At 41.5% G+C, this 25,562-nt stretch overlaps 1 protein-coding gene across 1 annotated transcript in view; it reads right to left on the reverse strand.

The window, feature by feature from the left end:
- Kdm3 (Lysine demethylase 3) overlaps positions 1–25,562 on the reverse strand; it is a 515,476-nt gene that overhangs the window by 34,512 nt on the left and 455,402 nt on the right. The window lies entirely within an intron of this gene.

Below are 25,562 nucleotides of genomic sequence, written 5' to 3' on the forward strand. Positions count from 1 at the left end.
ACCATGCTAGGAATGTTATTTGTAATGATTAAATATATACTAAATATCGAAACTTTGTTGGCACCAATATAATCGGCGTTACTCACGAAAGTGCCAGTAAATTTCAAAAAATCACTAAGGTATCCTCGCACTTGGAACTACGATGTTTTCATTTGTTCGAGTCATTCATTATTTTCATTAATTTTTCTCGGATCTGCATGCGTTAGTTAAAAAATCGGTATCCAACTCCATTGATAATCATTTTTCTTACACGACAAGAAAGGAGTAGTGCCTGGCGTCCAGTAAATAATAGGTGGCGACATAAATGTAATGTTCGCAATACACCCAGCCCGACGGATCGAATAAAAGTTTCACGCAAGGAATAATTGTTGGACCGTTGATGAAATTACCACTTCTGCAACATTTCAAATTTATTTTGTCAGGGAATATGAAACAAAGACCCATTAAATTAATAACAATGACATGAATATAAATTAATATGGGCGTTGAATATCGCGTAAAACCATTTACAACGTCAAAATAGTATTAGAAAAAAATGTTCATTTTATAATATTTATTAAATTCTGATTTCAAAAATAAAAAATACCACATGCCGACATGGCCACATAATATTTTTGGGGATGTAGATTTTTTTTAGATGTTGACATTGATATTCAGGCGAAAAGAGAAAATGAATCTGGTTGGATGTGGTAGGAAACACCGTCCCGCAAGTGGGCAGCAACACCTCGGTAAAAATGGATACAACAGTGCGCCTCATTTCATCAACTTAATCAGAAAAAGCTGATTAAATGAGTCCCCGGATCTCTGAACTTCTTGCTACACTTCCGTTAAAATTTGGGTATGTGTACGAGGTATAAAACCATACACATTTACGTGGAAAAACATCTTTGCCTCTTCCCCAATTTTCTACTCATAATTCGAACTGGGGACGTCCATTATCATTTACGTTTCCCGTTGCCGGAAGGAGGGAGTCCGGAGAAAGTCAATGACGTCATCCAACCACCACCAGCGACCACTCGCGAGACGAGAATAAAAGCAAATGGGCAAACTACCGAAGAGTGGAGGGCAAGAAATCTTCGTCGAAGGCAAAGAGACTCAGCGGCCTATTTTTGGAAAGGCGCCACATTATCCATCCAACTTCAGCCCTTTACTACCTACCCGACATCATAAAATTACGACTGCCGTTACCGTCCAAGCATTTAAATACGAGGGTCATCCGGAAAGTAGTACCCGTTCGTGCCGCATGAAGTGCTGACGACGTGAGTAGCCGCTGGACGAGGTCAGATAGCTTCAGTGGCTTGTCTGCCTTCTCTGAGCCAAGTTGCGTGACGCTAGCATTGCCTGTGTTGTTTCTGTGATTGTTTACAATGTTTAAAAAAATTGAGAACGCCGCCAGTTGTGAAGTGAGGGCAGTGATTAAATTCCTCAATGCAAGAAACGTTCGCCCATGTGATATTCATCGCCAATTAAAGGAGGTGTATGGAGACAATGTAATGGACGAGTCGTCTGTTCGGCGGTGGTGTCGCAACTTCAACATGGGGAGGGGGAACACACACGACGATGAGCGTTCGGAGAGACCGTCTGTCATTACAGACCAACTGGTGAGCTCAGTTGACGAATTCGTGAGGAACGATCGGCGCGTCACAATTGATGACATCTGTGAGCATTTTCCCAATGTTTCTCGAACAATTGTTCATGAAATTGTTAAACACCATCTGCATTATGCAAAAATTTGTGCAAGATGGGTCCCTCGCGTATCTCAATGAGCTGGCGGCGAAGGACTATGCAGCAGGAATACAGAAACTTGTCACACGTTATGACAAATGCCTTAATTTGCTTGGAGATTATGTTGAGAAGTAGTTTAAAGTATCCTCTTTCAAATAAAATTTTTTATGTTTGTTAATATTTACTTTTGTGTCTTTATTTCACGAACGGGTACTACTTTCCGGATGACCCTCGTATGTTTGAAATTTTACTAAGGAAAGGTTACGTATCCTCTTTTGATGTTGCAAGGGGATTAACATTCGGTGCTCAAAGCGCGCGGAGTGTTTCAAAATCGCATTCCGATAGTTACCTTTGCAACAATGAGAAATGAATCATTGAAAAAACACCATACCATAGCTTTATGAAGAATGCTATCTCAAGAATTACCTCTAAAAAACACAGGAACATTTTAAAAACAAATCATTTATATAAACAGCAGTAAGCCTCGGTAGAAAGCATAGTAAATGGAATAACGAGAGAATACATTCTGCTAAATTTTTATTCAACATAAATTAATGTTTTCCTGCTTTAGTTTTTATCTTCTTTAATTTCAACAATGTATAAAACAAATTAATTTAAACTAAACCACTTTTAATATGAGTATTCCAGAAAAATTTCTGGCTTATGTAATAACTTTCACTCCAGTTAATATCTTACACGACTTCTTCGAAAGAATATTTCATCACCACTTCTCAAGAAGGCAACGCAATTATAAGCACGTGTACTGTAGCCTTAATAGTAGTGATCCAGTAAGACGAAAATATATGCACGGGGGCTAAAGAGTTGGATATTAATGTTTTGTTGGCTCTTCCACCCGCCCAAGCTGTCTTTCCCTATTACTGTGGAGCACTAAATTTCGCGAAACAGCTATCTAATCAAGGAATGCGGAAAAAGAAAATAAAATGCCTGTTTACTCATTTGATTGCCCCAATTTGATGTTGTAGATGACGAGATAACTGCGTCGCCGATATGTATCAAGTAAGCGGAAAACCAACCACGATTTACCCAGATCGAAAATGACTGCATTCTAAAGAGGAGGCGTAGAGAGGTGAACCCGACAGCACACAATGTGATATGGCTGGAATATAGAGAGACAAACTGCCCGTCTATGTATAGCATAACCTGAGATTGATTTAAATTGTACCAATTACGAATGAAAACAGAATTATTCATTTCGATTCATTAGAATGAATTCGCATTCTGAGCTGTTACGAAACCTGGTGGAGGGATAGAACAGGAAAAATATTCAACATTCCATTAGTGCCAACACGGTATTTTTTCCAATTAAACAACTTTTCCTTTCCAATAACGTAAATCGCTTCGTGAGTTATTTTCCCGAGTTACTCTATCTCTCAAAACTCATAATATCATTAAGACTTTCCTCCTAACAAAAATAATTAGTTTTCTCGACAAGACTTCCTGAGACTAAGTAATCCCTGCTGCTCTCGGCTAAGCAGTTCATTCAGAATAAAAATGCGGAATTATCTTGAATAACTCGCAGTTTCATATATAACGCGGTGTCCCAAGGTCAAACACAAACATAAGAGGCAACGCATCGGCCCGGACAATCAGGTGCGCTCCATAGCTATCCCGAAGGTTGAGATCTTGCCTGAGGGATGGAACTAAAGCTGCGACGTCTTTATTGCATTGGCAGCGAATATGCGGAGCGAAAGCGAGGCCGCAGAGAATGAACCGCTATTAATTCCAAACCAATTTCAAGCGGTTACCTGCTAAATTTAATGGCGCAAATTATGAAGTGATTTTCGAAGAAATTTAGGATTAAAATCTTAATTGAAATTTTATTAGTTTCTATGACTCTGATAGCTCCATTTTTCGCAGTTGCACCTATAACCTTACATTTCTGACACTCTAGAACGAAATTGAGCATAATTGGAAGGATGAAGAAATAATGCTGAAAATAAATGTATCGTTAGCCCCGTCGTACTACGATAGGGGAGATCATGATAGTAAAGTTAATCTCTCTAAGAGTAGAAACATATAGATAATAGATACATTTAAAATGTCATTTTTTATCAGGAACGATAGTAGCTAAGAAAAACGTCCGATCGCGCAAGGGGGAAAGTATTTTGGGTCAAAAGTAGTCTGGTGCGTGACCAACCGCTACCACACACCATGGCGGTGGCTTGTAAGGTGTAATGTAATAATAATAATGAAAGAAGCTGGATTGGGAGACGAGCGTTTTACAGGTGGTTGGGATTACCAATGAGGGAGGTGAGTAGTTTTGGTGATCACCCCTGTGGGCACTAGCCTGTCGCATAGACCGATTATTGCGGTTCTATGGTGGATCTATGGCAGCTTGCGTCTTCCATTTCGCATATGGAGCCCAAAGGTTACACCAAAGAATTTCGAAAACACCGAAAAAATAAACATGGCACCTAGTTTGAAGTCCAATTATAAAACCGTTGGCGAGTTTTATTAATGGTTGGGTGTGGAGAAGAATGGAGAAGGTAAAATGGACAGAGAAGAAAACAAACGAGGAAGTACTTGGTATGGTGGGCGAAGAGAGGGGTTTTTTGGGAGCAATCCTATGGAGGCAGGAAAAGTGGCTGAAGGGGGTATTGACCGGCAGCGGGATGTTGAAGACTGTAATTGAGGGGAGAATGTTAGGCAAACGAGGAAAGGGAAGGAACAGGATGGGGATGTTGGACGGGATGAAGGGAGAAAGCCAGTACACAGAGATGAAGAAAGACTTGACGTAGGGTAGGTTGCTGGACTGCGTTTTGCTATGAGTCACAAAATATTTATTTGGTATTTGTGTCCACCCAAAACATACCTTATCCAGTAGATTACTTGATAATAATCATAATAACATTATAAATACATTTCCCCGGGCTCAGTAATTACTCCTGTTCGATATTATACGAGGGAAAAAACAAAAGCAAACACATTATCAGCAACGTCCGGGGAGACCGTTTTATGGTAGGGAAACAAGTCTTATGGAAAGCGCCTTCGCATGCCACGCCCAAGGAAATGGATACGCCGCGCGTGAAACGTCATAAATAAACGAAAGAACAAATGCGGGATAATCACGCCCACGCGAAACGATTGACATTTCCAATCTCCGCCCACACGTTTTCCTCCTGGCGATCGCGACACCGCCTTCTCCTACCCCCTCCCAAGTCGTCAGGTATATCGGATTACTCATCGCTCGCGTGAAAAAATAAGATAAACATACGAGGGTCATCCGGAAAGTAGTACCCGTTCGTGCCGCATGAAGTGCTGACGACGCGAGTAGCCGCTGGACGAGGTCAGATAGCTTCAGTGGCTTGTCTGCCTTCTCTGAGCCAAGTTGCGTGACGCTAGCATTGCCTGTGTTGTTTCTGTGATTGTTTACAATGTTTAAAAAAATTGAGAACGCCGCCAGTTGTGAAGTGAGGGCAGTGATTAAATTCCTCAATGCAAGAAACGTTCGCCCATGTGATATTCATCGCCAATTAAAGGAGGTGTATGGAGACAATGTAATGGACGAGTCGTCTGTTCGGCGGTGGTGTCGCAACTTCAACATGGGGAGGGGGAACACACACGACGATGAGCGTTCGGGGAGACCGTCTGTCATTACAGACCAACTGGTGAGCTCAGTTGACGAATTCGTGAGGAACGATCGGCGCGTCACAATTGATGACATCTGTGAGCATTTTCCCAATGTTTCTCGAACAATTGTTCATGAAATTGTTAAACACCATCTGCATTATGCAAAAATTTGTGCAAGATGGGTCCCTCGCGTATCTCAATGAGCTGGCGGCGAAGGACTATGCAGCAGGAATACAGAAACTTGTCACACGTTATGACAAATGCCTTAATTTGCTTGGAGATTATGTTGAGAAGTAGTTTAAAGTATCCTCTTTCAAATAAAATTTTTTATGTTTGTTAATATTTACTTTTGTGTCTTTATTTCACGAACGGGTACTACTTTCCGGATGACCCTCGTATATAGAGCGAACGTGTATACACGCACATATACAGAAAGACCGAATTTGTATTCGTCAGTGGAGAAAAATAATCAATAGGAGAAAATAACACGACATGTAATCCGAGGATTTCTTGATGAGGCGGGGGGACCTTCCCCTTCGTAAGATTAAATAAATATAAAAAAGGTTGCGACGGGGAGAGTTGATGACGAGATGATTGATGCTCGCTTAGTTTATGGAGCGCAAGGTCGGAACTCTAGTTTCAGGGGTTCAAAAGCAAGTTTTAAGTAGCAATCGATAAGTCTCTGTGACATGATCATAACTAATAAATATAATTCTAATGAATTTAAATAGTTATAAATATTAAACACATTGGTATTCACACGTGTGCGTGTCTTTTTGTTCTGACACTGATCACGGAGGGAGAAATCTCCCATCCACGTATTCCGTACCCAAAACCTCCGCTAGCCAGAGGGGGTAGTGCGACTGAATGCGGACCAGTCGAAGAACCTTGCACAACCAAATATTAAACTAACGCATATATTTGTAATACCCATTCACAACCTGTACAATTTTTACATTCTTCAGTCATTCGGGATTAATTATATAATTAGTTATTTCACGATCGTTTCCCATCAGTTCCTCGTTTTCGATTGTGCTAATAAGGCTAACTTGGGCTGTTTTTCATTACTTGTTAAATTAAGAGATATTATTTATAATTCCTACATACGGCAAGAGAATCCACGGGCTGAACTTGATTTTTCCCCTCAGTTAGACGTGCCGTTAAATCACAACAAGAAGCTGAATCCCGATTTGAAGGATTGAAATAGGGATCGAAGGTCTAAATATTTCAACTCCCTTAAAAATAACAAACGCCTTCAGATTTTATGTTTTCGGGAAGGTCGGTAGGTGGAGCAGGCGGTATTTTAGGCGCCAACTCAAATGATGGGTGTCTACACAGTCAGAAAAGGGAATGAGGAGGGGCAAACACTGGCCGAAAACTTGAGCACGTTTTGCATGGTCGGCCCCATAACCCATTCCACCGGAGGACATCTTGAGGCGACGCGCGCAAACACTTCGTCCCTTAAAAAAGTTTTACTGGCTCGGGAGGCGATTTCCCCACCTCCACTCGGATCGATAACCTGTTATGCGTTCTCCGACAAACACGAGTCACCCCCCTCGGGAGGGGATGGGCGCCAGCACACACCCACACCGCCCATCGCCTTTAAGGATTCCTTCTCCCCCCCCCCCATCCCGCGACGACGGAAGCGCGCGAGGGGCGTATCCACTGGGAAGTGGAAAGAAGAGAGATTAATTCCCCGAATGGTCATAAATTCCCTGACAACCGCCGCGCACGCACGGACGGAGAGTGAGGGCTAAAGGGTGTTGGGGGGCAACCATCCAGATGCACCACAAATCGAACTGTTCCGCGAGGTTATTATTTACGCCGTCCCCAAGGTGATTCATCGCGGTCCGTGGAAATTTTAACTCGGGCCGGGAATTTCCTCTCACTTCTTCTCCTCCTCCAATCCCTCCGACTCACTCCGGCCCCGCCACGCGAGCGCACACACGGAGGAATCTCACTGAGTGCCCCCTGGGGGAGCCACCATGCAGGCAGGGGCCATGTGCCCCCGTCGAAAGGTTCACTGAGCGACCGCCAGGGGTCGCCCGCCGCGAGTGCGGAGGATTACTTCTATTCGTGCAAGACTTCGGCGCGCGTTCTTTCACCATTAAATCTTTGATCCTGGATCGTTACACAGTCAACCGAAGTCGTGCTAACTTCGTCGGCTCGGGATTCCTAGGCCTACATTTTCAGCCGGGCCCATCACCCATGCGCCAGTTCGAGGGCAAGTCTGGCAGGCCGATTCCCATGGAGAAAGGACAGACTGTGCAGAAAGGGCACTGTGGTCAAACAAAAAATGCATCACGAAATGACTGTCCTCACTCAGCTTGACCACATCATCGTCAGTATTTCAATCTTAAGGATAATTTTACTGTAACACTCTTTATTCTTTACCGTTAAGTTTTAATTCTTTCACCCCCTGATAGAATCTCTGTTTTACATCCTTCTTAATTTGCCCTATGCACTTACCTATCTCTTGGTCTTCCTCGCAGGGCCTTCCATTCAATTATCCCTTCGATTATGTATCTAATTCATCCGTTGTATCTCAAGCTTTGTCCAATCCATCTAGTTGTTCTTGCCGTAGAGTTCCCCATAACCCATTTCCTCTTCTGCTCTTTTGAATACTTGCTCATTTGCTCACTTTGTCCACCCATTAAATCTTCCCCATTCTTCTCCAGCTTCACATTCACAATTCAGGTGACAAACATTTTCAAATCATCGAATATATTTCGCAATTTTCGGGGACTGAGAGATCAAAATCTCGGATTTTTTAAACAATTAAGGGAATTCCTTTGATTTTCCATCCCACTCTATCAAAAACCTTAATGTTTCCGGGTTTCCAGACTTAAGTGCAGCCAGACTTGCATTGACTCAATTTTATTACGCTCTAATTTAAACGTGCTCTAGTAAATTTGTTATAAACTTTTTAAAAAACTGCAGCCAGCCAACCGCGAAGGGCATAACGTTGATAAATAAACATTGAATGTCGGGTTGTGCAGTTTTTGTACTGTCAATAGCGCCCTACAAAGTATAAGAATGTGGAAATCGATTAAAAACCCTTTAATTATCATCTAACGGTATTGAATATTCCATGGAAAGGCTATGGAAGGAATAAAATGTTCAAAAACTATTCTAAAGATATCTGATCATTACTGAACGCGACACTCAATTTCCCAAAATAATAAAGGATTCAAGATCGAGACAAAACTCTTACCATTGCATTATAATAACTAATCGGCCACACTTTAAGAGCCAAAACCAACCCTTCAGTGCATGGTCAAGTTATAAGAAATCCTCGTCGCGATTTTTGTCTATGCTTTGTCGGGGCTCCTACTACGTAGCCAAGAAATCTAAAACGGTTGGTGCTTCGGGGAAGGCAGCCAGATTCGTCGAAACTTAAAGAGGAAGCTCCATACCAGAAACAGCATACCCCGCAAGCTATTGCAAGGCCGGGGGACAGGTGAATGCATTCGTGTTTATGCCATTGCAGAACTTCAGACGTCTGAGTTGAATTAACAAATTACCATTTTAATTAGCGCGTTCACAAAGTTATCCGAGAATTGAACCCCGCAAGAGCACATATGCTGATGCCTTTAAAGTTATGTCCTTAAACGATGAACAAAAAAAAAATTCTTCGTTAGATTTTTTAAGTATTACACCTCAAAAATTAGGACATTTAAACCTTTTCCAATATCTTGAATAATCTGCGCCCTACTCTGGCATATCGTTGTCTTACTTTTTTCCCCCTCCAACCCTTTTCCCGCCCCAACGGTGGAAATCTCCTCATTCATACCACGTCTCATTCTCTTTCTTCTGTTCCTGACTGCTGTCATTACAGTCTTTGTCCACATCCACGAAAGATTTCTTCGGTCTACGGTTTAAGCAAGAAGTTCACAGTGTATATCATTTTTGGAGTAGCGGCTGGCACTCTTCTTGCAACGCACAAGTCGCATGGAGCATCTGGCAACGAGCTACCACTATTTCCCCGAAGGTCAAAAATCACAATGCATACAAACAGTTGGTCTTGGTCCAGGAGTGCAAAATTTTTATCTTGCACCATCTGACGCACGGAATTGGGAAGAGAAACTACCGCGCCTATTTTCCCAGGAAGATGCTCGCCTAAATTTTGCTCCCAGTAAAAACCCTAGGAAAGATATCCATTCTGTTTTACGACGACATTCCACGAAAATCGCTTGGTTGTTAGGTGTCTATGTGATTGCTTTAGTCCATACTGAAGAAGTCGAAACGAAATTCATTTATCAATTTCTTATCATAAAATCATGAAATAATTCCCGAGAACTTTCGTAGATGAAATGAAATTTTCCATTACACTACTAGATTGTACTGGTCATTAAAATGGTGGCAGACGACACTTTAAACGGAAGAGGGCGAAAATAGCCTTCCACGGAGAACACCTTGCCGGCTGCGAAAGAATTAAATGCCATTCAGCGCATGCCTCATGGCTCGTAAATTGCACGCTTTCACCTGCCCGCTTGGAACAGAATCAACTTGGGCTTAAATTCCGCACTCAAACGGCCCGAGGGCCGTCGAGGGAACTAGCTCTTCTCAATTCCGCAATTGCGTCAAGCCCGCATGACTCCTCCTGCCACCCACAATGCTAACAGCCCCTCGGGAGCTAATCATTAGGCTGTGAAGGGTGTCATGCGATTCCGGGGCGCACGCATTCAGTAACGGTGCCACGAGAAAAACTCTTCCAATTCCGAGGAAAAACAACTTGAATGACCTCGCACAACGTCACACGCTGAATTGATAAGATTATTGGGCGGCCGGGTAAGTCGCCGTGGCATGGAAATAATATTTGAAATGATAAAGCGTTTATTTTAATTACACTTCGTACGCCCCCGAATCACGTCAAGCCGAGAAAAGCACGCGGCCAATTCGTGAGAAGCAATAATTTGAGCTATTCGAAGTAATGTGGAAAAAGGAAAAAAATTATAGTCATATGAAGTAGGCGGGCAGGAAATCAAGACCTTACTTGCATAACTTCTTCGTATTACTTAATAGCCGATTCCTCGAGTTGATTTAGCATGGGAGCAAATTACTCAGGGTGAAAAAGAGCTCCATAGTTTTCGCTGATTTCCAAGTCAATCAATAGCAAGGCATGACTCCCTAAGATCGCAATGGTGCTCCCGAGTTCTCCAAAAGTATTGCTTGTGTATTCAAACAATATGTGCACAACTTTGGAAAGAAACCCTTCCCAAAAAGAATAGTCTGCTAATTAAGGTGGTTGCATAGTGACTGCATGAGCAATTTGTCACCTAAGGTCTTGCATTAATGATGAGAGATGAAAAGTAATTTAATGCCCATTACTGCGTAGTTCATCAACAGATATGAGGTGAATATACAGTTTTTAAGCACACTGACATATTTATTAACCTTTTAAACGTGATCCTCAAAATCTTGTGATCTCGTTTCCAGGCGTGAATATTTTGTACGTTATGCGATTTAGGCTGTTTTCCCAACAAATTTGTTGATCCCATTTAAAAGAGCAAATTCATACTGTGTGCCAATATTATTGAATAATTTCGCACATGATATCAGTTTTGCGTGAAAAATAAATGTATCGTTCACCATTAATCCATTATTCTTCTGGTGGCAATCCACCTTCGGCCACAATACAATAATATAAAATAATACAATACAATAATATATAAAATATTGACTTTTCGAATTAAATTTTTATGAAAACCAACCCTGAGATAGCCAGTTATCATCGTCATTTGATGGTGTATTTAAGAGGACATATTCAGAAAATGTTTTCAAAATAGTGTATACTTGATACCTCTAAATGACTTCCTGAACATCCACGATAAACCTAAGTCCTTCAAACCCTTCGCAGTCATGGTGAAAGATTTATGATAAAGCTCCTCTTATGGTAAAACTTCCTTTTCATGAAAATATTATAAATTTTGAGATATTCTTGAACAGAAATAAAAGAAACAAACAAGATAATAATTTTTAAAAATTACACAGTGGTTATAAAATAATGGGCGTCTGAATCAATATTAAAATGACTTTACTGCACCCAAACCTTGCAACCCACCGTGATTAAGTACTAGATTCCACGTGAAAATAAGAATCCCCAGAGGTTTCACCAGATTTTCCGTTTATTTTACCGACACAAACGAAGCTGAAATTAATGTATTGATATCCATTCGAAACACATTAAGAGTGCGTGTAGCCTTATAATAACGGAAAAACTTTCAAATCTGCACAACAGTCGAAAGCTAAACCCAAAAACGCAACCCTCGAAATGTTACGGACGAACTCCCATTGGCTTTTACTTTATGGGATAAGACGTAAGAAATAATTATGACACACACAAAAATTCTTTGCATGTATGTTTCAGGCAAAACTAGTATGAACTCAAAGACATCAAACAGCTACGCAAAATTATGGGAACGAATTTCACTACTAAGAGTATCATCGAACCGCAAAACAGTTTTTACTTGATTTTGAACTCCAACTTTTAACGATAAAAGAAGATTTACGAAGGCTGAGAGGGGTTACTGATTTTTTTTTAATTAATCGTCCAAATGGAAAACCACTCATGCTAAGTAAAACCCTCAATGGTGATAAAATAATTCCGGTCCCAAGGACCTTTACTTCTTCTAGATATTTCCCAAAAGAAACGCGCTTCTCGATCCGTTATAGCGCAGGATTCGACGACGGATATGGTTTCCGCCCGGGAAAGAGCAGACGACGGACTCTCGTGCGTAGCGACCTTTGACCAATACGAGAGAGATCAATCTTCCCATCGTGCACGACTGGGGAACTCGTTCCTTTCCCATTTCTTCAGTAAACTCCTCTCGTTCCGAGAATCCTCGTCATCACTCCAACTGGCTTGAAAGTGGGGGGGGGGGAAGCAATCAGTCGTCTCATCCCGAGTAGGAGCACTCCCTTCCACCTACACCACCCTTTTCCTCCTCTCGCAGTACTGAGCTGCCCGTTTTCTTTCTCCATCCCCTCCACTATCTCAACGCGCACTTTTTACGGGGTTTCACACCCACCCCCCTTCCCCCGTAGCGCAGCGATGACGTCTTTCGCTGAGTTGACGACGAAGATTCCCGGGACATCTTTGGGGCAATAGGGAACTCTTCCGCTTGTGGGGGTTCAATACACTCAATCCCCATTGACGCGTTTTCTTCTTCATAATCATTTCCTTCAGCTCGAAAGCAGACCCAATTATATACGAACAAAATGGTTTACTTCGCGTTCTTCGGCAGTCTGAAAGAAGAAAAGTTCTATTTCCGGTTACCATGCCTCCCCAAGGAAAGTAAAACCCATCCACTAGTTTTAATGCACGAGATGGTCATTAAATATGCCTTCCATTTCGAGAATACCATGCGATTACCATAAAATATACCATGAATAACATACGATAGGTAAATAATGCTAGCATACCGAGACGCCCGCCTTAGGTACAAACATTTCTAAAATTTAGCAGAACGAAGTTTTCGAAATAAAGAAAAATCAACTGAAACATAGATTTTGACATTTTCCTCAGCAAACTTATATTTGAAGAGATCTAGTTCATGACCTATATGAAAAATATAAATACTCCGAGAACTGGACGGATTTGAGGCGAAAAGTGAAAAACAGTTATCGTGCTCGGCATCATCATGTTCTATCTCTTGAAGGGATCATTTTACTAAAGCCTTATACAAAGCAATGTATAGCAAAATAATTAGTAATAAAACGAAGCCACCTGATCCCGTATCGGCGAGTAGAGCGCTGTATCCATGTCCCGACGAAAGGAGAGGGACTAGTACCAAAGGACTACACAGCACAGCTTACAGGTTGAGTTAATCCTTTTATCTCCTCGGAATGCTTTCCCATTTAATGAGACTCCCGTTCCATCACGTCTGCCATATGTGAACGACCTCATTTAAAAATCAGGCAGTGAATGAAAGTGACGACCAGGATCAAGGTGGTAACCTAATCGACCTCACCGAACGACCGAGTCTGATTGCTCATCCCCGATTGTTAATCCCTAAGGTCGCGAGGTCGAATTACGTCGCGGGCATGGATGCTGGCGAAAGATAAATCCAAAGCCCACTTCTTTGAGGTAAGACACCTAGCCGACGTCACCTGCCATAATAGAGGCCACTGGAAGGATGTCGAACCGAGTCGCCTGAGGACAGTTATAAAGAATAATGCCGCCGATCCAGAAGCATCATTTTTTCCGGTTTGAATTCGAATTAAAACTACACCGAGCATAGTTATTCAGGACTGCAACCGGGTGCATCCGGGGATATTTTGGCGACGAGGAATAGAATTTTCCCACTTGATGGACTCGACGTGGAATGCGCGCTACTACCGTCGCGAGGATTTGGCACAGGATCAGTTGGAATGAATGCTAGGGGTAAATGTGATTAGCGAATGAGTACTGTAATGAAACAAGAAGGTTGAGGTAAGATGATTCCGACAGTGAAGTCTGTCAATCGGCACACGCGGGGAGAAGAAAACTGAATGGCTATCAAGAAAAAGAAAATCCAGCCTTGTTTACCCAGGCCAAATTTATTGGAAAGCTACACTCTCTGCACATGAATTTCGGACGTATTACACTCGAAACTTCCGGGTATTCTTTCCACATCGCGGACTCTTGGAAAGTCATGACTCAAAATCCTGGGTTCATTTCTTACACATCGCGAACTTGTTAAAAGCATTTACCAACACAGGAAGAATATTACGACTCGGTAGCGTTACTGTTGACAGCATTTTTACGAGAGGCGAACTAAATCAACCAACTGACACACCCTTCGCAACAACAACCGTGTGATTCAAAACTCAAAAATGTTGGCAACTGAGAAGAATTCTGAGCAGCTTAAGTTTTATATTATTTTCCTTGTTGCAACGTTCTGGCTAAGCCGCCTCATGAAACATCGCCGAATAAATGCTTAATGTTTCCACTAAAATGGAGAAAGAGGTCGGACGTTGCTTTCAAAATAATAAATATATGAAAAGAACAAAAAATTTAATTACGTTTTGGAATCTAATAATTAAATGTAAACAAGATGAATTTCACTTCCAGTGGAAACAAATGTGATCTCCACAGGAACAATAAATATTCGCGTATCTTTGAAAAGGGTAACTGTTTTGCGTAAAGCGATCGTATACAGCTACAGGAATAATACCTCTTTAATCCAGCAAACGTTAAGACGTCCACGGCAAACAAAATCCGTTCATCGTGCGAATAATGTTCCTTCGTGTCGGGAGGCTTGTGACGTGCCTAATACCTTTCAATCATCATTAAGTTCCCTTAGAAGTCTATTAAAAACACGTTTCTGCTTCATTCATTACTCAAAAGCAGCTGAAGCATCAGTTTATACCACCCACAGTTCGAAAATTTACTATATGTTTTTAACACTGGCAATTTACGAAACAATTCTAAAGTAATCTTATTAACTGGGGACAAAACGAATCGATAGATTTAAGAGCAACGGGACCTACCCACCTCAGCAGCTGCGTAGTCACTGACAATTAATAGCATGGCGCTACGTTCACCTGCTCCGCAGCGAGCATTGAAAAAACGAGTCACCTAACATCCTCCTCACCGACTCCCACACGCCCCTCAATCGCTCCGGGGCCTTCAGGTCTGCCTGATACGAGAGCTCGAGTGTGTGGGCACATCACGCCACTTTCTCCCCATCCCCTTTCAAGCGGCCTCTGCGCTGTACTCGGATAATGACTGATATGGGAGCGATATGCCCACCCAGGGCATGGTCCTCCTTGGCGACACCACTCTGTTGGGAACTTGCGACCGCGACGAAGGAACCCGAAGTACAACAGTCACAGTGGAATTGAATTACCGAGTGCCCTAGTCTTTCCGTATTCCTTTTCTTACATAAAATACATAATGCGTCGCCTTACGTGGAAACAAACCCAATTAATAGAGTTAAGCTTTACTTTTTTACTCGTCTTTCATATTCACAGACCTTTCATGGAAGTTTCTTGGACATATTCCAATATTTTCTGAGAAAAGAGACGAAAGGGCATCACGAAACTTAAGTATTGTTACATATGCAGGCTAAACGCAAGTTGATTTAGTTTGCTAATAGCTCCAGCCCACAAGAACGCTCGATAAGTCGATACTTGTTACTTACTGGGCCTTTCTTCTGACAGCTTTCATTCACCTATCGTGAGCGGAAGGGGTTTTTTACATCCGCATCCATTATCATGCATTATCCAGTCCCGGGCACACTTCTGCCATTCTAGCGTGGAGATATATAATAAATGATTAATGTAACGTGACCATCATATTACTTTCTCCACACTTGAATTGTGCATTTAAATCTAACCGCAAATACCAATATTAATCAACTGACAAGAGCACACAAATTATGACAAGCATAATGACCCAAAAATGTTGCTTTCCAAATACTTCGAAAATTATGATTGATATTGTCTCTTTCAGCTATTAGCTTCTATTGTCATTCTCATCAGTAAGTTTTTTCACTTCATAATATAGAATTAAGCGACTGGTTTTCGATGACCGATGATTGGTTTCAACCTGCTGGTCAGACCACAATGGTATTTTGATGGCACGATAATTCGGAAACCTATCTGAGTAAACTTATTCCAATTTTACCAAAATTGGAGGTCTATTACGACTAGGTAGTCCAGCGATTAAGGAAGGCTTTGGATGGGCACACACTGAACGCCTCTACATCCCTAAGTCTTGCGTAACAAGATGTAACCAAACAACCTACACACCCTTCATCAACCTTTCAATTTCTCTCCATTCTACCTCCCTTCTTTCCGTCTAAAATGCTTTGCCTCCCACTTCCTACCTAACGTTTTCACAGTCTGCAACATTCCATCAACAATAAAAAATACCTTCATCCACTTTTCCCGACTCCTTCGGATTTCTGCCAAAATTCCCTTCTCATCTCCCATCATTCCCAGCACTCCCTCGTTTTTTTTCTATCCGTCCATTTCACCTTTTCCATCCTTCTCTAGAACTACGTCTCAAAAGCCTCCAAATCTACGCCTATCATCTTGCTTCAACGACCAAGTTCAGCAACGTACAAAATGACGCTTCATATCAAAGTTTTAATGAGTCTCTTCTTAACATCTTTAGTCTACGTCCCTGTCATCAACTCCCTTCTCCTTGCAAAAGCTTATTCGCCTGACGCAATTCTTCTTCTAACGTCCACACTAATTTGACAAACGTCTTGGTCCAAAACGCTTCCAAGATAGGTGAACTGTTCCAGCTGCTCTAGATTTTGCCCTCCCATCTTAACGCTTACATTAGCCGTCCTCTTACAAAAAAGCCTCAATATTTTTGTATTGTTTTCATTGATTTTCAACCCGAACCAATCATACTGATTTTCTAATGCGCCAATATTTCCAACGAATATAAGGCAAATCACATTTACATGGTTTCTCATAGATTGCTGTCGAGCACTGAATTTTTACTCTATTTAGCAAGTAAGCATCATCAACGCCTGGGCAAAAAAAGGCGAGCCTATTTCTTCGAGTATTCATCGACTATCGTTTCTTTAAACATCCATTAATTGGATCAAGGTTGATTGTTTTTTTCAAATCGCTCGCATCAAATATCTTTGGATCTACTGATTTCAAGTGGGTTGGTCCGACAGCAATTGTGATATCAAGATTAGAGAAAAGTTTTGCAAAAATATTTTTAAGACCTGCCGTCGAATTTTCAACGATTTTATGGCTATGCTCACATTTCAAGTCCAACGGTAACGTGAAGAGAATTCAATGGTATTATTTATCCTTTTCTTCGGTTTCTGATATGATGAAATTGATTAGAATCACACGATTAAGTAACGCGCGGGGGAAAATTCGCTATGCACATGTTTGCACTTAATTCAGGGATAAACAAAATGAAAAAAATCGAACATGTAGAGAAAATAAAGCGCCTTCAATGAGCTATGAATAGGACCAAAATTAAGCATATTCATTAGCATGCAAAATAAGTTCATTTCAATGGAGAAAAATCACATTAACACGCCATTTATGTATGAATGAATAAAGCAAGGAACGTAGTAAACCACTGAATTACAGACGAAACAGAGAACAGGCGTTCTAATGAATATTTTTTTCTAATACCCCGCATGACTCACGCAGATAAGAAAAGGTCGCTCGCGTCAACAAGGAAACATTATTCAACGGACACGAAGTTACCACTGGGTCAGTAAATCCATACACGAACAGTAAATCATATTTTGAATGGGACAAAAGCGCACATTTGTTTGCCAAATAGTTAAGTCGGAGCCAACAATCACGATTGATTTATAGCCTCTAAGAAGGCGAGAGGCAAGAGAGTGGGAGGACCCTTAAAGGAGAGCAACGGCATTTCGATAGGTCAGGCAGTTGACAGGGAGAGGTTACTACAGCCGGCGGGGGTTGAGGTGACGCCTCGCGAGGTAATTGGCCCACATCACGCAACAAGGTCTCTATCAAAATTAAGTCTGGCTTTGAAGATCAACGATGTTTCTCTCGCTCAATAGGACTTTGCCTTGAAATGCGAGGACGGACGAGATCCCCACACGCAAACGAAAACGCTTAACTGAATAATACCCCGTCCTTATTCTATCCCGTAATCAAATGAGTCCCTTCAAATATCATTGATAAAAGTAGCCATTAACGTTTCCACACACATGAGAACGAGTGAAAGGTAAGGGAGGGATTGGTAAGTTATGGAAACCGTGTCTGCGGTTTAAGCTTGAGTTTTGGGGTCAAGATCAAAAGTCTGGATTAGCCCAGCCATGTCACTGCTCGAGGAAAGGCTGCCCGATAACGGCAATCTTGAACGAGGACGACCCAAAAAGAGTGAAATCTGCACTATCCAAATTCTACACAGGGACAATAAAGACTACACTAAAACAAGTGAAATAATGACCTCCGAAAATCTAAAGTCAATTTTTCTGAATTGACAATAATTGGGAATAATAATCAACACGAGGTTGGTGAGTGGAAATACATTATTATCACCCGAATTAGGTAACACCCTAAAATGAACAGCATATTTACACATTTAGAACCACTGACAAGTTTTTAACTATTTATAAATTACGATGAACCAGTTTTGGCAGCAATGTCCACGTGCTAAAGAGCACCGCGTAAAATAGAACGAGTGCGCATTGGAAGGCATTAATGCAAATCCATTCACACAATCCTTCACAAATACCTTTGCAATGCATACAATCGTTATAACTTCAGTAAGACAGTTAGAAAGGAATTAATTGCATTCGGTGGGTTAGTTAGGACCGATTGAAGATTCGTAAGAATGCGGCAAGTAACAAATGGCGTTCCAAGTATTTGTTTTATATTTACAATGGCGATGTGGCAAGATCAGAGCAGGATGGAACAGCGTGGAATTGCTTTCATAAGCCTGAACTGCGAAAATTGTACGATGTTATGAACTTTTTCCATAGGCGAGTGTATGACCTCGAAAATATGTCAAGGAGGTTAAGAAAACTCCCTCCGTTATATTTAATAAGCAATAAACCACCGCCATAAAATTCGTGAGATATGCTAAAAATATTACCTTCAGAGCTCAAGAAAATAGTTTATCTTCAAAGGTCAACATTTGGTCGATAAGAAACGAAATACGTTACAAACAACATTTTTACTTCAATTTTCTTTGGACGATGTTTAATTCAGTAGAATGGGAAAGAGAGACAGGGAGAGAGAGAGGATAACTCAACATACAAAAATAACCCCGCATTATTTTGACAAAAATTTCACATTGAGGAAGTATTACAGCAATCGTGCGTTAAATAGTCTAATACTGAATAAATAAGAGTTAATTATTTAGTCGAAGTGACATTTTAAACTTCATGCCAGATGCCATCCATACAAGAAGAGAACTACAAACTTAGGATATGACCATGGAAATAACTTTTCATTCCAAAAATAACTGCAAAAATGTGGCAAAACGAAATTTGCACATGCTATTCAATTCAATTATTATAAAAAATGTCTGCCAAGTTCACGCTTTCGCTCTAACCATTCAGATTCCACGTTTATGCGAGGCCCACACCACGAGAAAAAAATTCTTGCATGCCTAAGCAGCAACAATTCCGACGGTTTCGTGGCCTTCGCTTTTCCCTCGAGCCCTCGGACCAGAAAGAAGGTTTAATCAAATTTTAATAAGCCGCGATTCTCAATTTCTCGTCCCCCTTCCATCACGCAAACACGAGAGAGTGAGCATTATTCTCTCGCCAACGTGATTTCAACGAGGGCGTTTCGCGACCAGACCAACGAAAGCGCTCGAGGCTCTTATTACTTTCTCAGGAGAGACAGACCGGGGTCAACCTAGCTGCTACAAGCAACTTCCTTTCTCTCCTAACCCATCAATCACTCAAAAATCCCCATTCCGTTCAGCGAGCATTTCCATGGAACGGATAAAAACCGTACATGGACTCTTCCAACATCATCAACATTTGACATTGACAGGCCAATTCAACGGCGTGGACCGGCATTCCTAGGAAGGAAAATAAATTATTCTAATTAGCCTTGTGCGTTGTTATTGCTGTACCTAACTGTAGTTTTATCGTTTTTTTCGTTATTAGCACCTCGCCTTGAATGCGCACGGAAGTATTTTACACCTATGTACCGTAATGTATATAGATGTCGTTAAAATTATTTCTATTGTTTGATTTGACCTATTTATTGGTAACTTAATAATTAAGGAACTGTAATGTGGCACGCCTGGTGTGGGATCACCTACTGCCAGACACACAAGGAATGACTTGAAGGGCACCGTTTTGACGCATAGACAACATCCAAATGTCAAAAAGCGACGGCGGAATAGAATTCGGGATTTTTAGCACGTTCCGAAGTCTGATCTCAACGTACCGTGAACTCGTCTCAGAAAAAAATGCGTTCAAATAAATATACTCGTCATTAATTAATGCAAAAGGGGAATATCCGAACCTCGATCTTCGTCCAGTGCATCGAGCGTGTTGGTCGACCTTCGAATTAACCCGTTTCGGCGGGACAACTTGCCACACGGTTTGTATCTTGAAGTCCGCTGCTACGAATTCAAACCTTCGCATCGAAACACTTGAGGATCGGTGCGGTTGCTAACGTACTGGCTTCCCACTCAGAGGGCCCGGAGGCTGCAGATATTTTTCAATGGTAACCCGATCACTGCTTGCGGTGCTTTGTGGAGGGCACTTGGAGTGAGTACGCCGTCCGTCGGATGGGACGTTAATCCGCGGACTCCTTGGCGCCTTTCGTTAAGAGTAGGCTAATGCCGACGCAAGGTTTCTCTCCACCCTTCATCCTTTACTGTCCATTCCTAACGACGCATATGACCTGAGCTGTCCGTTGGCACAAAACTACAGCTACTACATCGAAAAATTTGAGAAAAAATCTTACTGGATGAACGTCTATTTCGATCGCCTTGATTCCGAAAGTCTCCCTAAAAACGTGTCAATGGCAGCGTACAGAATCCACCATCGACAATGAGCCAGCGCATCATCACTTTGTTCTAACGACAGAAAGCACATGATGATAGATAGATAGCCTTGCTTCGTCGACCTCCGTATCTCAACGGCCACTGTGCCCCGGAGTTCGAGGGGTCAGCAGACAAGAACTTCACCGATCCCGGCGACATAGGAGCGGGTACGTTGGCCGAACCCCGCGTCAAAGTTTACTGTAGCAATCTGGGAGCGTGTGGGAGGCAAATAGTGACTGATTGTCCCATTCGAAGATAAGGTCCGAGAGCAAGCACTCTTCGAAAAGTGACAATATCTATAACGTATTGTGCCAACATCGAAATTTCGGCAGTGGTCTTCGAAGTAAAACTAGCGATAAACATAAGTACCTTTTAAAGTAACGCACAGGTCCACAGGTATACCCCGAAAGAATATTCTGAAAATGTTATTTTCATTTCCACTTAGTCATTCATGCTAAAATTTAACTGGGTAACAAGATGTTTTAAAATTGTCACCGATGCAACCGAAATTATAACCGTTGGAGAATGGCAGGGAAATCTTTGGTATTTTAGTAGCCTGAAAGCCACCACTAGGGTATATGGCAGGGAGTGAGTACATACCAGGCAAACGTTGACCTGAATATGGCCATACCGCGGTCGGACAATGTTATTCTGATCTCTTATTGCTCGTGGAAAAAATAAAATCTTATATCTATCAGTTCTACACTTGATCTCTCAAATTTTATTGACACGATCTTTCCTACCGTAGTACGATAGGGGTAATAATACATTTTCAACATCACTGGCTAGAGAGACTTTCTAATTCATGCAAGAGCTTCAATCTGTAATTTAACCTTCGCCCCGTGAGTGATTTCCAGCCTAGCTGCCACAATAATTTTGATACGCTTCTTAGTTCATCACAACAACGTTTTAAAAACCTATATCCTCTATGCTGCACGCGATCCAAATCGGCAATTAATCCAACTTTAAGAGGATCCCATATACTCGCAGCAGATTCTAAATGAAGCCTAACCAGCGAAAACTAACATTTCTCTTTGATATTTCCATTACATTTACCCAGTACTCTTCTGATAAATCCTAATTTTTTGTTATCTGGTCCAAATATTCCCCGTATTTATTTCACCCAGGAGAGGTCGTGAGTGAGGGTAACGCCAAGGTATTTAATCGAGTCTACATATTCCATTTCGGTGTTCCCGATGCAGAAGACGTTCAGGAGGGAATTGCTCTTTTTCCAAAAATTCATCACTACGCACTTTTTCAAGTTTAATTCTAATTTCCAAGTGTCGGTAGAGTAATTCGAATATGGAAAAGATGTTCCGATGACCTTTTTTACATTTTCGATGCTCAAAAATCGGGATGCGAAATTTAATTTACCCTTTGGTGCCTATCCGAATAAATGCGACGCCTTAGCCCATCCAAATAAAACCCAGACGAATGGATTCTTAAGGCTAGCTGAAGGTCATACACATTACTTCGTTTCCGGCATCAATACCGGCTCATCTCAAACCAAAGACGTGCCGGATTCGTCGTTCCGCATTATTGCCCTAAGCCGAAAGGGAGTCGATGTCGCCGGGTTATCATCATCGACGCGTCGCAACATCGCTCGGGCACCGCCGGCTCCCCACAAGGAGCCTTCCGACAAGCCCGCTCACTCCCCCGCCTTTTGCATCTACGCCGGGCGAGAGGGAGGGAGAAGAGCGCGCCTTCTCTTTTCGTCTCGAGTAACGGTATTTAACGGTCGAGCCAGTGAGGCAGATGATGCCACAGAGAGCTCTCGAGAAGACGAGACAGACGGCTGCGGTCGAAGAAGCTGCGCCATCTTCCTTCCCTCCAGCTCATCAACACGCAGGGTCGAGCGGATTCTGAGCCCCACGCCCTCCTCTCAAAGTCGACGCATTCAGCTCACGTGTGGCATTCTGAAATTCCACTTCGAAGCACCGAACACGATTACGAAATACTTTTCGGGGAAATCTGAATGGAAGCGCAGGTTCCCACAACTGCACCTCATTAATTTGGCGGCCAGGGGCTATCAGATAATAATCAGTTAAAACGGCAGCTACTGACTCTCTCTCTGGATGTCGAAGCATCCCCGGAAATTACCTCGGCAAAAAGTCCACAGTCCATTTTCAGCTAGGATCAACATTAAGATCCGGCAACCAGCTTTGGGACCTGCAATTCCGTTTCTAAATGTAAAGCATGGGTGAATAAGGAGAAGCCCTTGATTATTTTAAGGTCATGATGATAAACCCAACCCTTTGAACAAGAAGGTCAATCTATTTGTGAGTGCGACCCTTTGGCCGAGAACGCTACTCAACTCTACGCCCATCAACTCATCACGGTGTAACTCACAGAAAAGCAGTAACGATATTTCGCAGTGAAATCATATTCGTGGCGCGGTCTCTTTCCCTCATGGTTTATTAAAGATTTGCCCATTGCATTGCAAACGCAGATATAAAATTCGCAAATATTCAAAAATAAAAGCAAAACTAAACTACTATCTTAAGATCGTCCTTGCTATTATTTAAAAAAAATTAACCTTCAACCGCAGTTTAATAGCATTTTTTACTGCTTTTAGGTTCCGCATATATTAGTTAAATGGATTATGATAACCAAAATAGGATAATTCTTCAGTTTAGGACTTCGGGAAAGGGTACCGATGGAGAGTTTTCTTACGACTTGGACCTGAAATATTCTTCTGTATCTGATGAGTTCCTCTAGTAAAATTCATTTCGAAATCTATCTGACCCCTACAACTGATTTTAATATCAAAGATTTGCCACGAAATATAAATGACTATCTTCCGCTATTGAAGGATAACATTCAACTTTCCCGATTAAGTCCCGCAAAGAGATATGACAAGTGGACAACAACACCTGATGACGAGGCGGTCTGGTATTTCACCGTAGGGGGGACAAGCATTTAATCTGCAGATAACAGTATTGCAAAAATAATTAAAATTAATAGTGTTACACGAAATATAAAAACACTAATTCCGCTTCAACAAAAGATAAAAGTTAATTATGAGAATCTAAAGAAAACTTCAAAGAGAAACTAACAAGAAAGCGAAAATAAATGTGTGCGTACAATTGTGTGTGTGTGTTGGAAATAAAAAAGTTCATCGTTGTAGTCGTAAACTTGATATACGGAAGGGTAAACGACCTACTGTAGAAACACTGAAAGGTAACAAATAAAAGTAAAAAATGTTAGAAAAAAGGGAAAACCGACGTTTGTTTCGTACTCGTTCCGAAAACCACTATTCAGTGAAACCCTCTAAATAAAATTTTATAATAATAAATACATAAATACTAAAATAAATGTTCAATCCTTTGAATGCGCTAATGGTTCTGAAGTTTTCCACGATGATCCATTAAGCAAATGCATGATGTTCGTAGTAGTATCGCCGCAAATGCATATTAATATATCCAGGTTGTAATTCTCCGAAGTGAATGCGAATGCCATGAAATTGTACGCCGCCTTATCATAATGCCATGCCACTGAGGTCATGCACAACGCGGTCTTCTGTCATACACTGCAAGAGGAATGATATTGCTGACATCAATTTTTGTTGGGCTAAGCTAAGGGGACAAGAATTTCAAACAGGGCACAGCGACGCAAAGGAAAGACAACAACAAAGTTAAAGGAGCGATACGGGGAGATAAGATTCAGCAGTGTAAGCGGGGGAAGGGAAAAGCGGGAGGGCAGGTGTTACACACCAAATTCCTCGAGCGATACCACTACGCTGATAAAAGAGAACAAGTAACTGGAGTGTATTATCACGTATTACTTCCTTCGCCTTTACAGAGCTAGTTAAGTGTCCACCCCGGAGAATCCGAAGGAGGAAACAGTGAGACGATACATCAACGGGTGGTGACTGGCATTGAAGTTGGGACGAATTGAATGCAGACGCAACACTACGCCATAAGCCATCCTTTTAGTCTATACCGCACATAAAGTTAACAAATAGCGATGAAGTTGGACCATCGAAGTACGAAAAATCCAGGCATACCTATTAAGCTTAAGATAACCGATTTCGATATACATATTTATCTCCACTGTGAGCCGACAAATGCCCCATAATGTACGACTCTCACCAAGTTAACTAGGAGTCTAGAAAAATATAACAAGGACGCAAAATACCATACATTCTATTTTCCATTCACAAAACCTCATCCTTCTTGATACTCGATGACAACACTTCCGTCCAAGACCCAACTGACACTTTTTGGCTTTAAATATATTTGGTCTAGGGCGAAAATAAAGTCGATGGTATATTTCTAGATTTTAAAAAATGTATTCGACAAAGTTTCTCATAGGAAGTTACTCCCAAGTTGAAAAGCTACGGGGTAGATAATTATATAATAGAACTACCATGACGGCAGTCGCACTGGGACGTTAACCTCTTTAAGATAAATCTTTTCCGTCCACCCTGGTCAATTAATGAAGAAGTGCAAAACGAATAAACAACGAATATCCTCAAATTCTAAGAATAGCCAAAACCCCGCGTTTCGAAAAACATTCCAATTTTACTCCGAATTGATTAATTTCGACATGGGACTTCAAAATTAAATTAAAAAAATGTTTTCCTTATTTTTTTCAGGGATTATAAAAAGCAATTGATCAAAATTGAGTTGCCTTCCCACGAATCTATCATTTCAGAACGATGAAGGAAGTCACTGACAACATTACTCTTGCGACCGAAAACAGTACCCGTTTAAAAGCTAAGAAAAGGTATGCTAAAATAACTTTCTTCGCACGAATGTTATACAGGAACAAGCCACATAAGTAATTG

The sequence above is a fragment of the Hetaerina americana genome, unplaced genomic scaffold (assembly GCF_022747635.1).
Source record: "Hetaerina americana unplaced genomic scaffold, ioHetAmer1.1.p SCAF_5, whole genome shotgun sequence".
Classification (NCBI taxonomy): domain Eukaryota; kingdom Metazoa; phylum Arthropoda; class Insecta; order Odonata; family Calopterygidae; genus Hetaerina; species Hetaerina americana.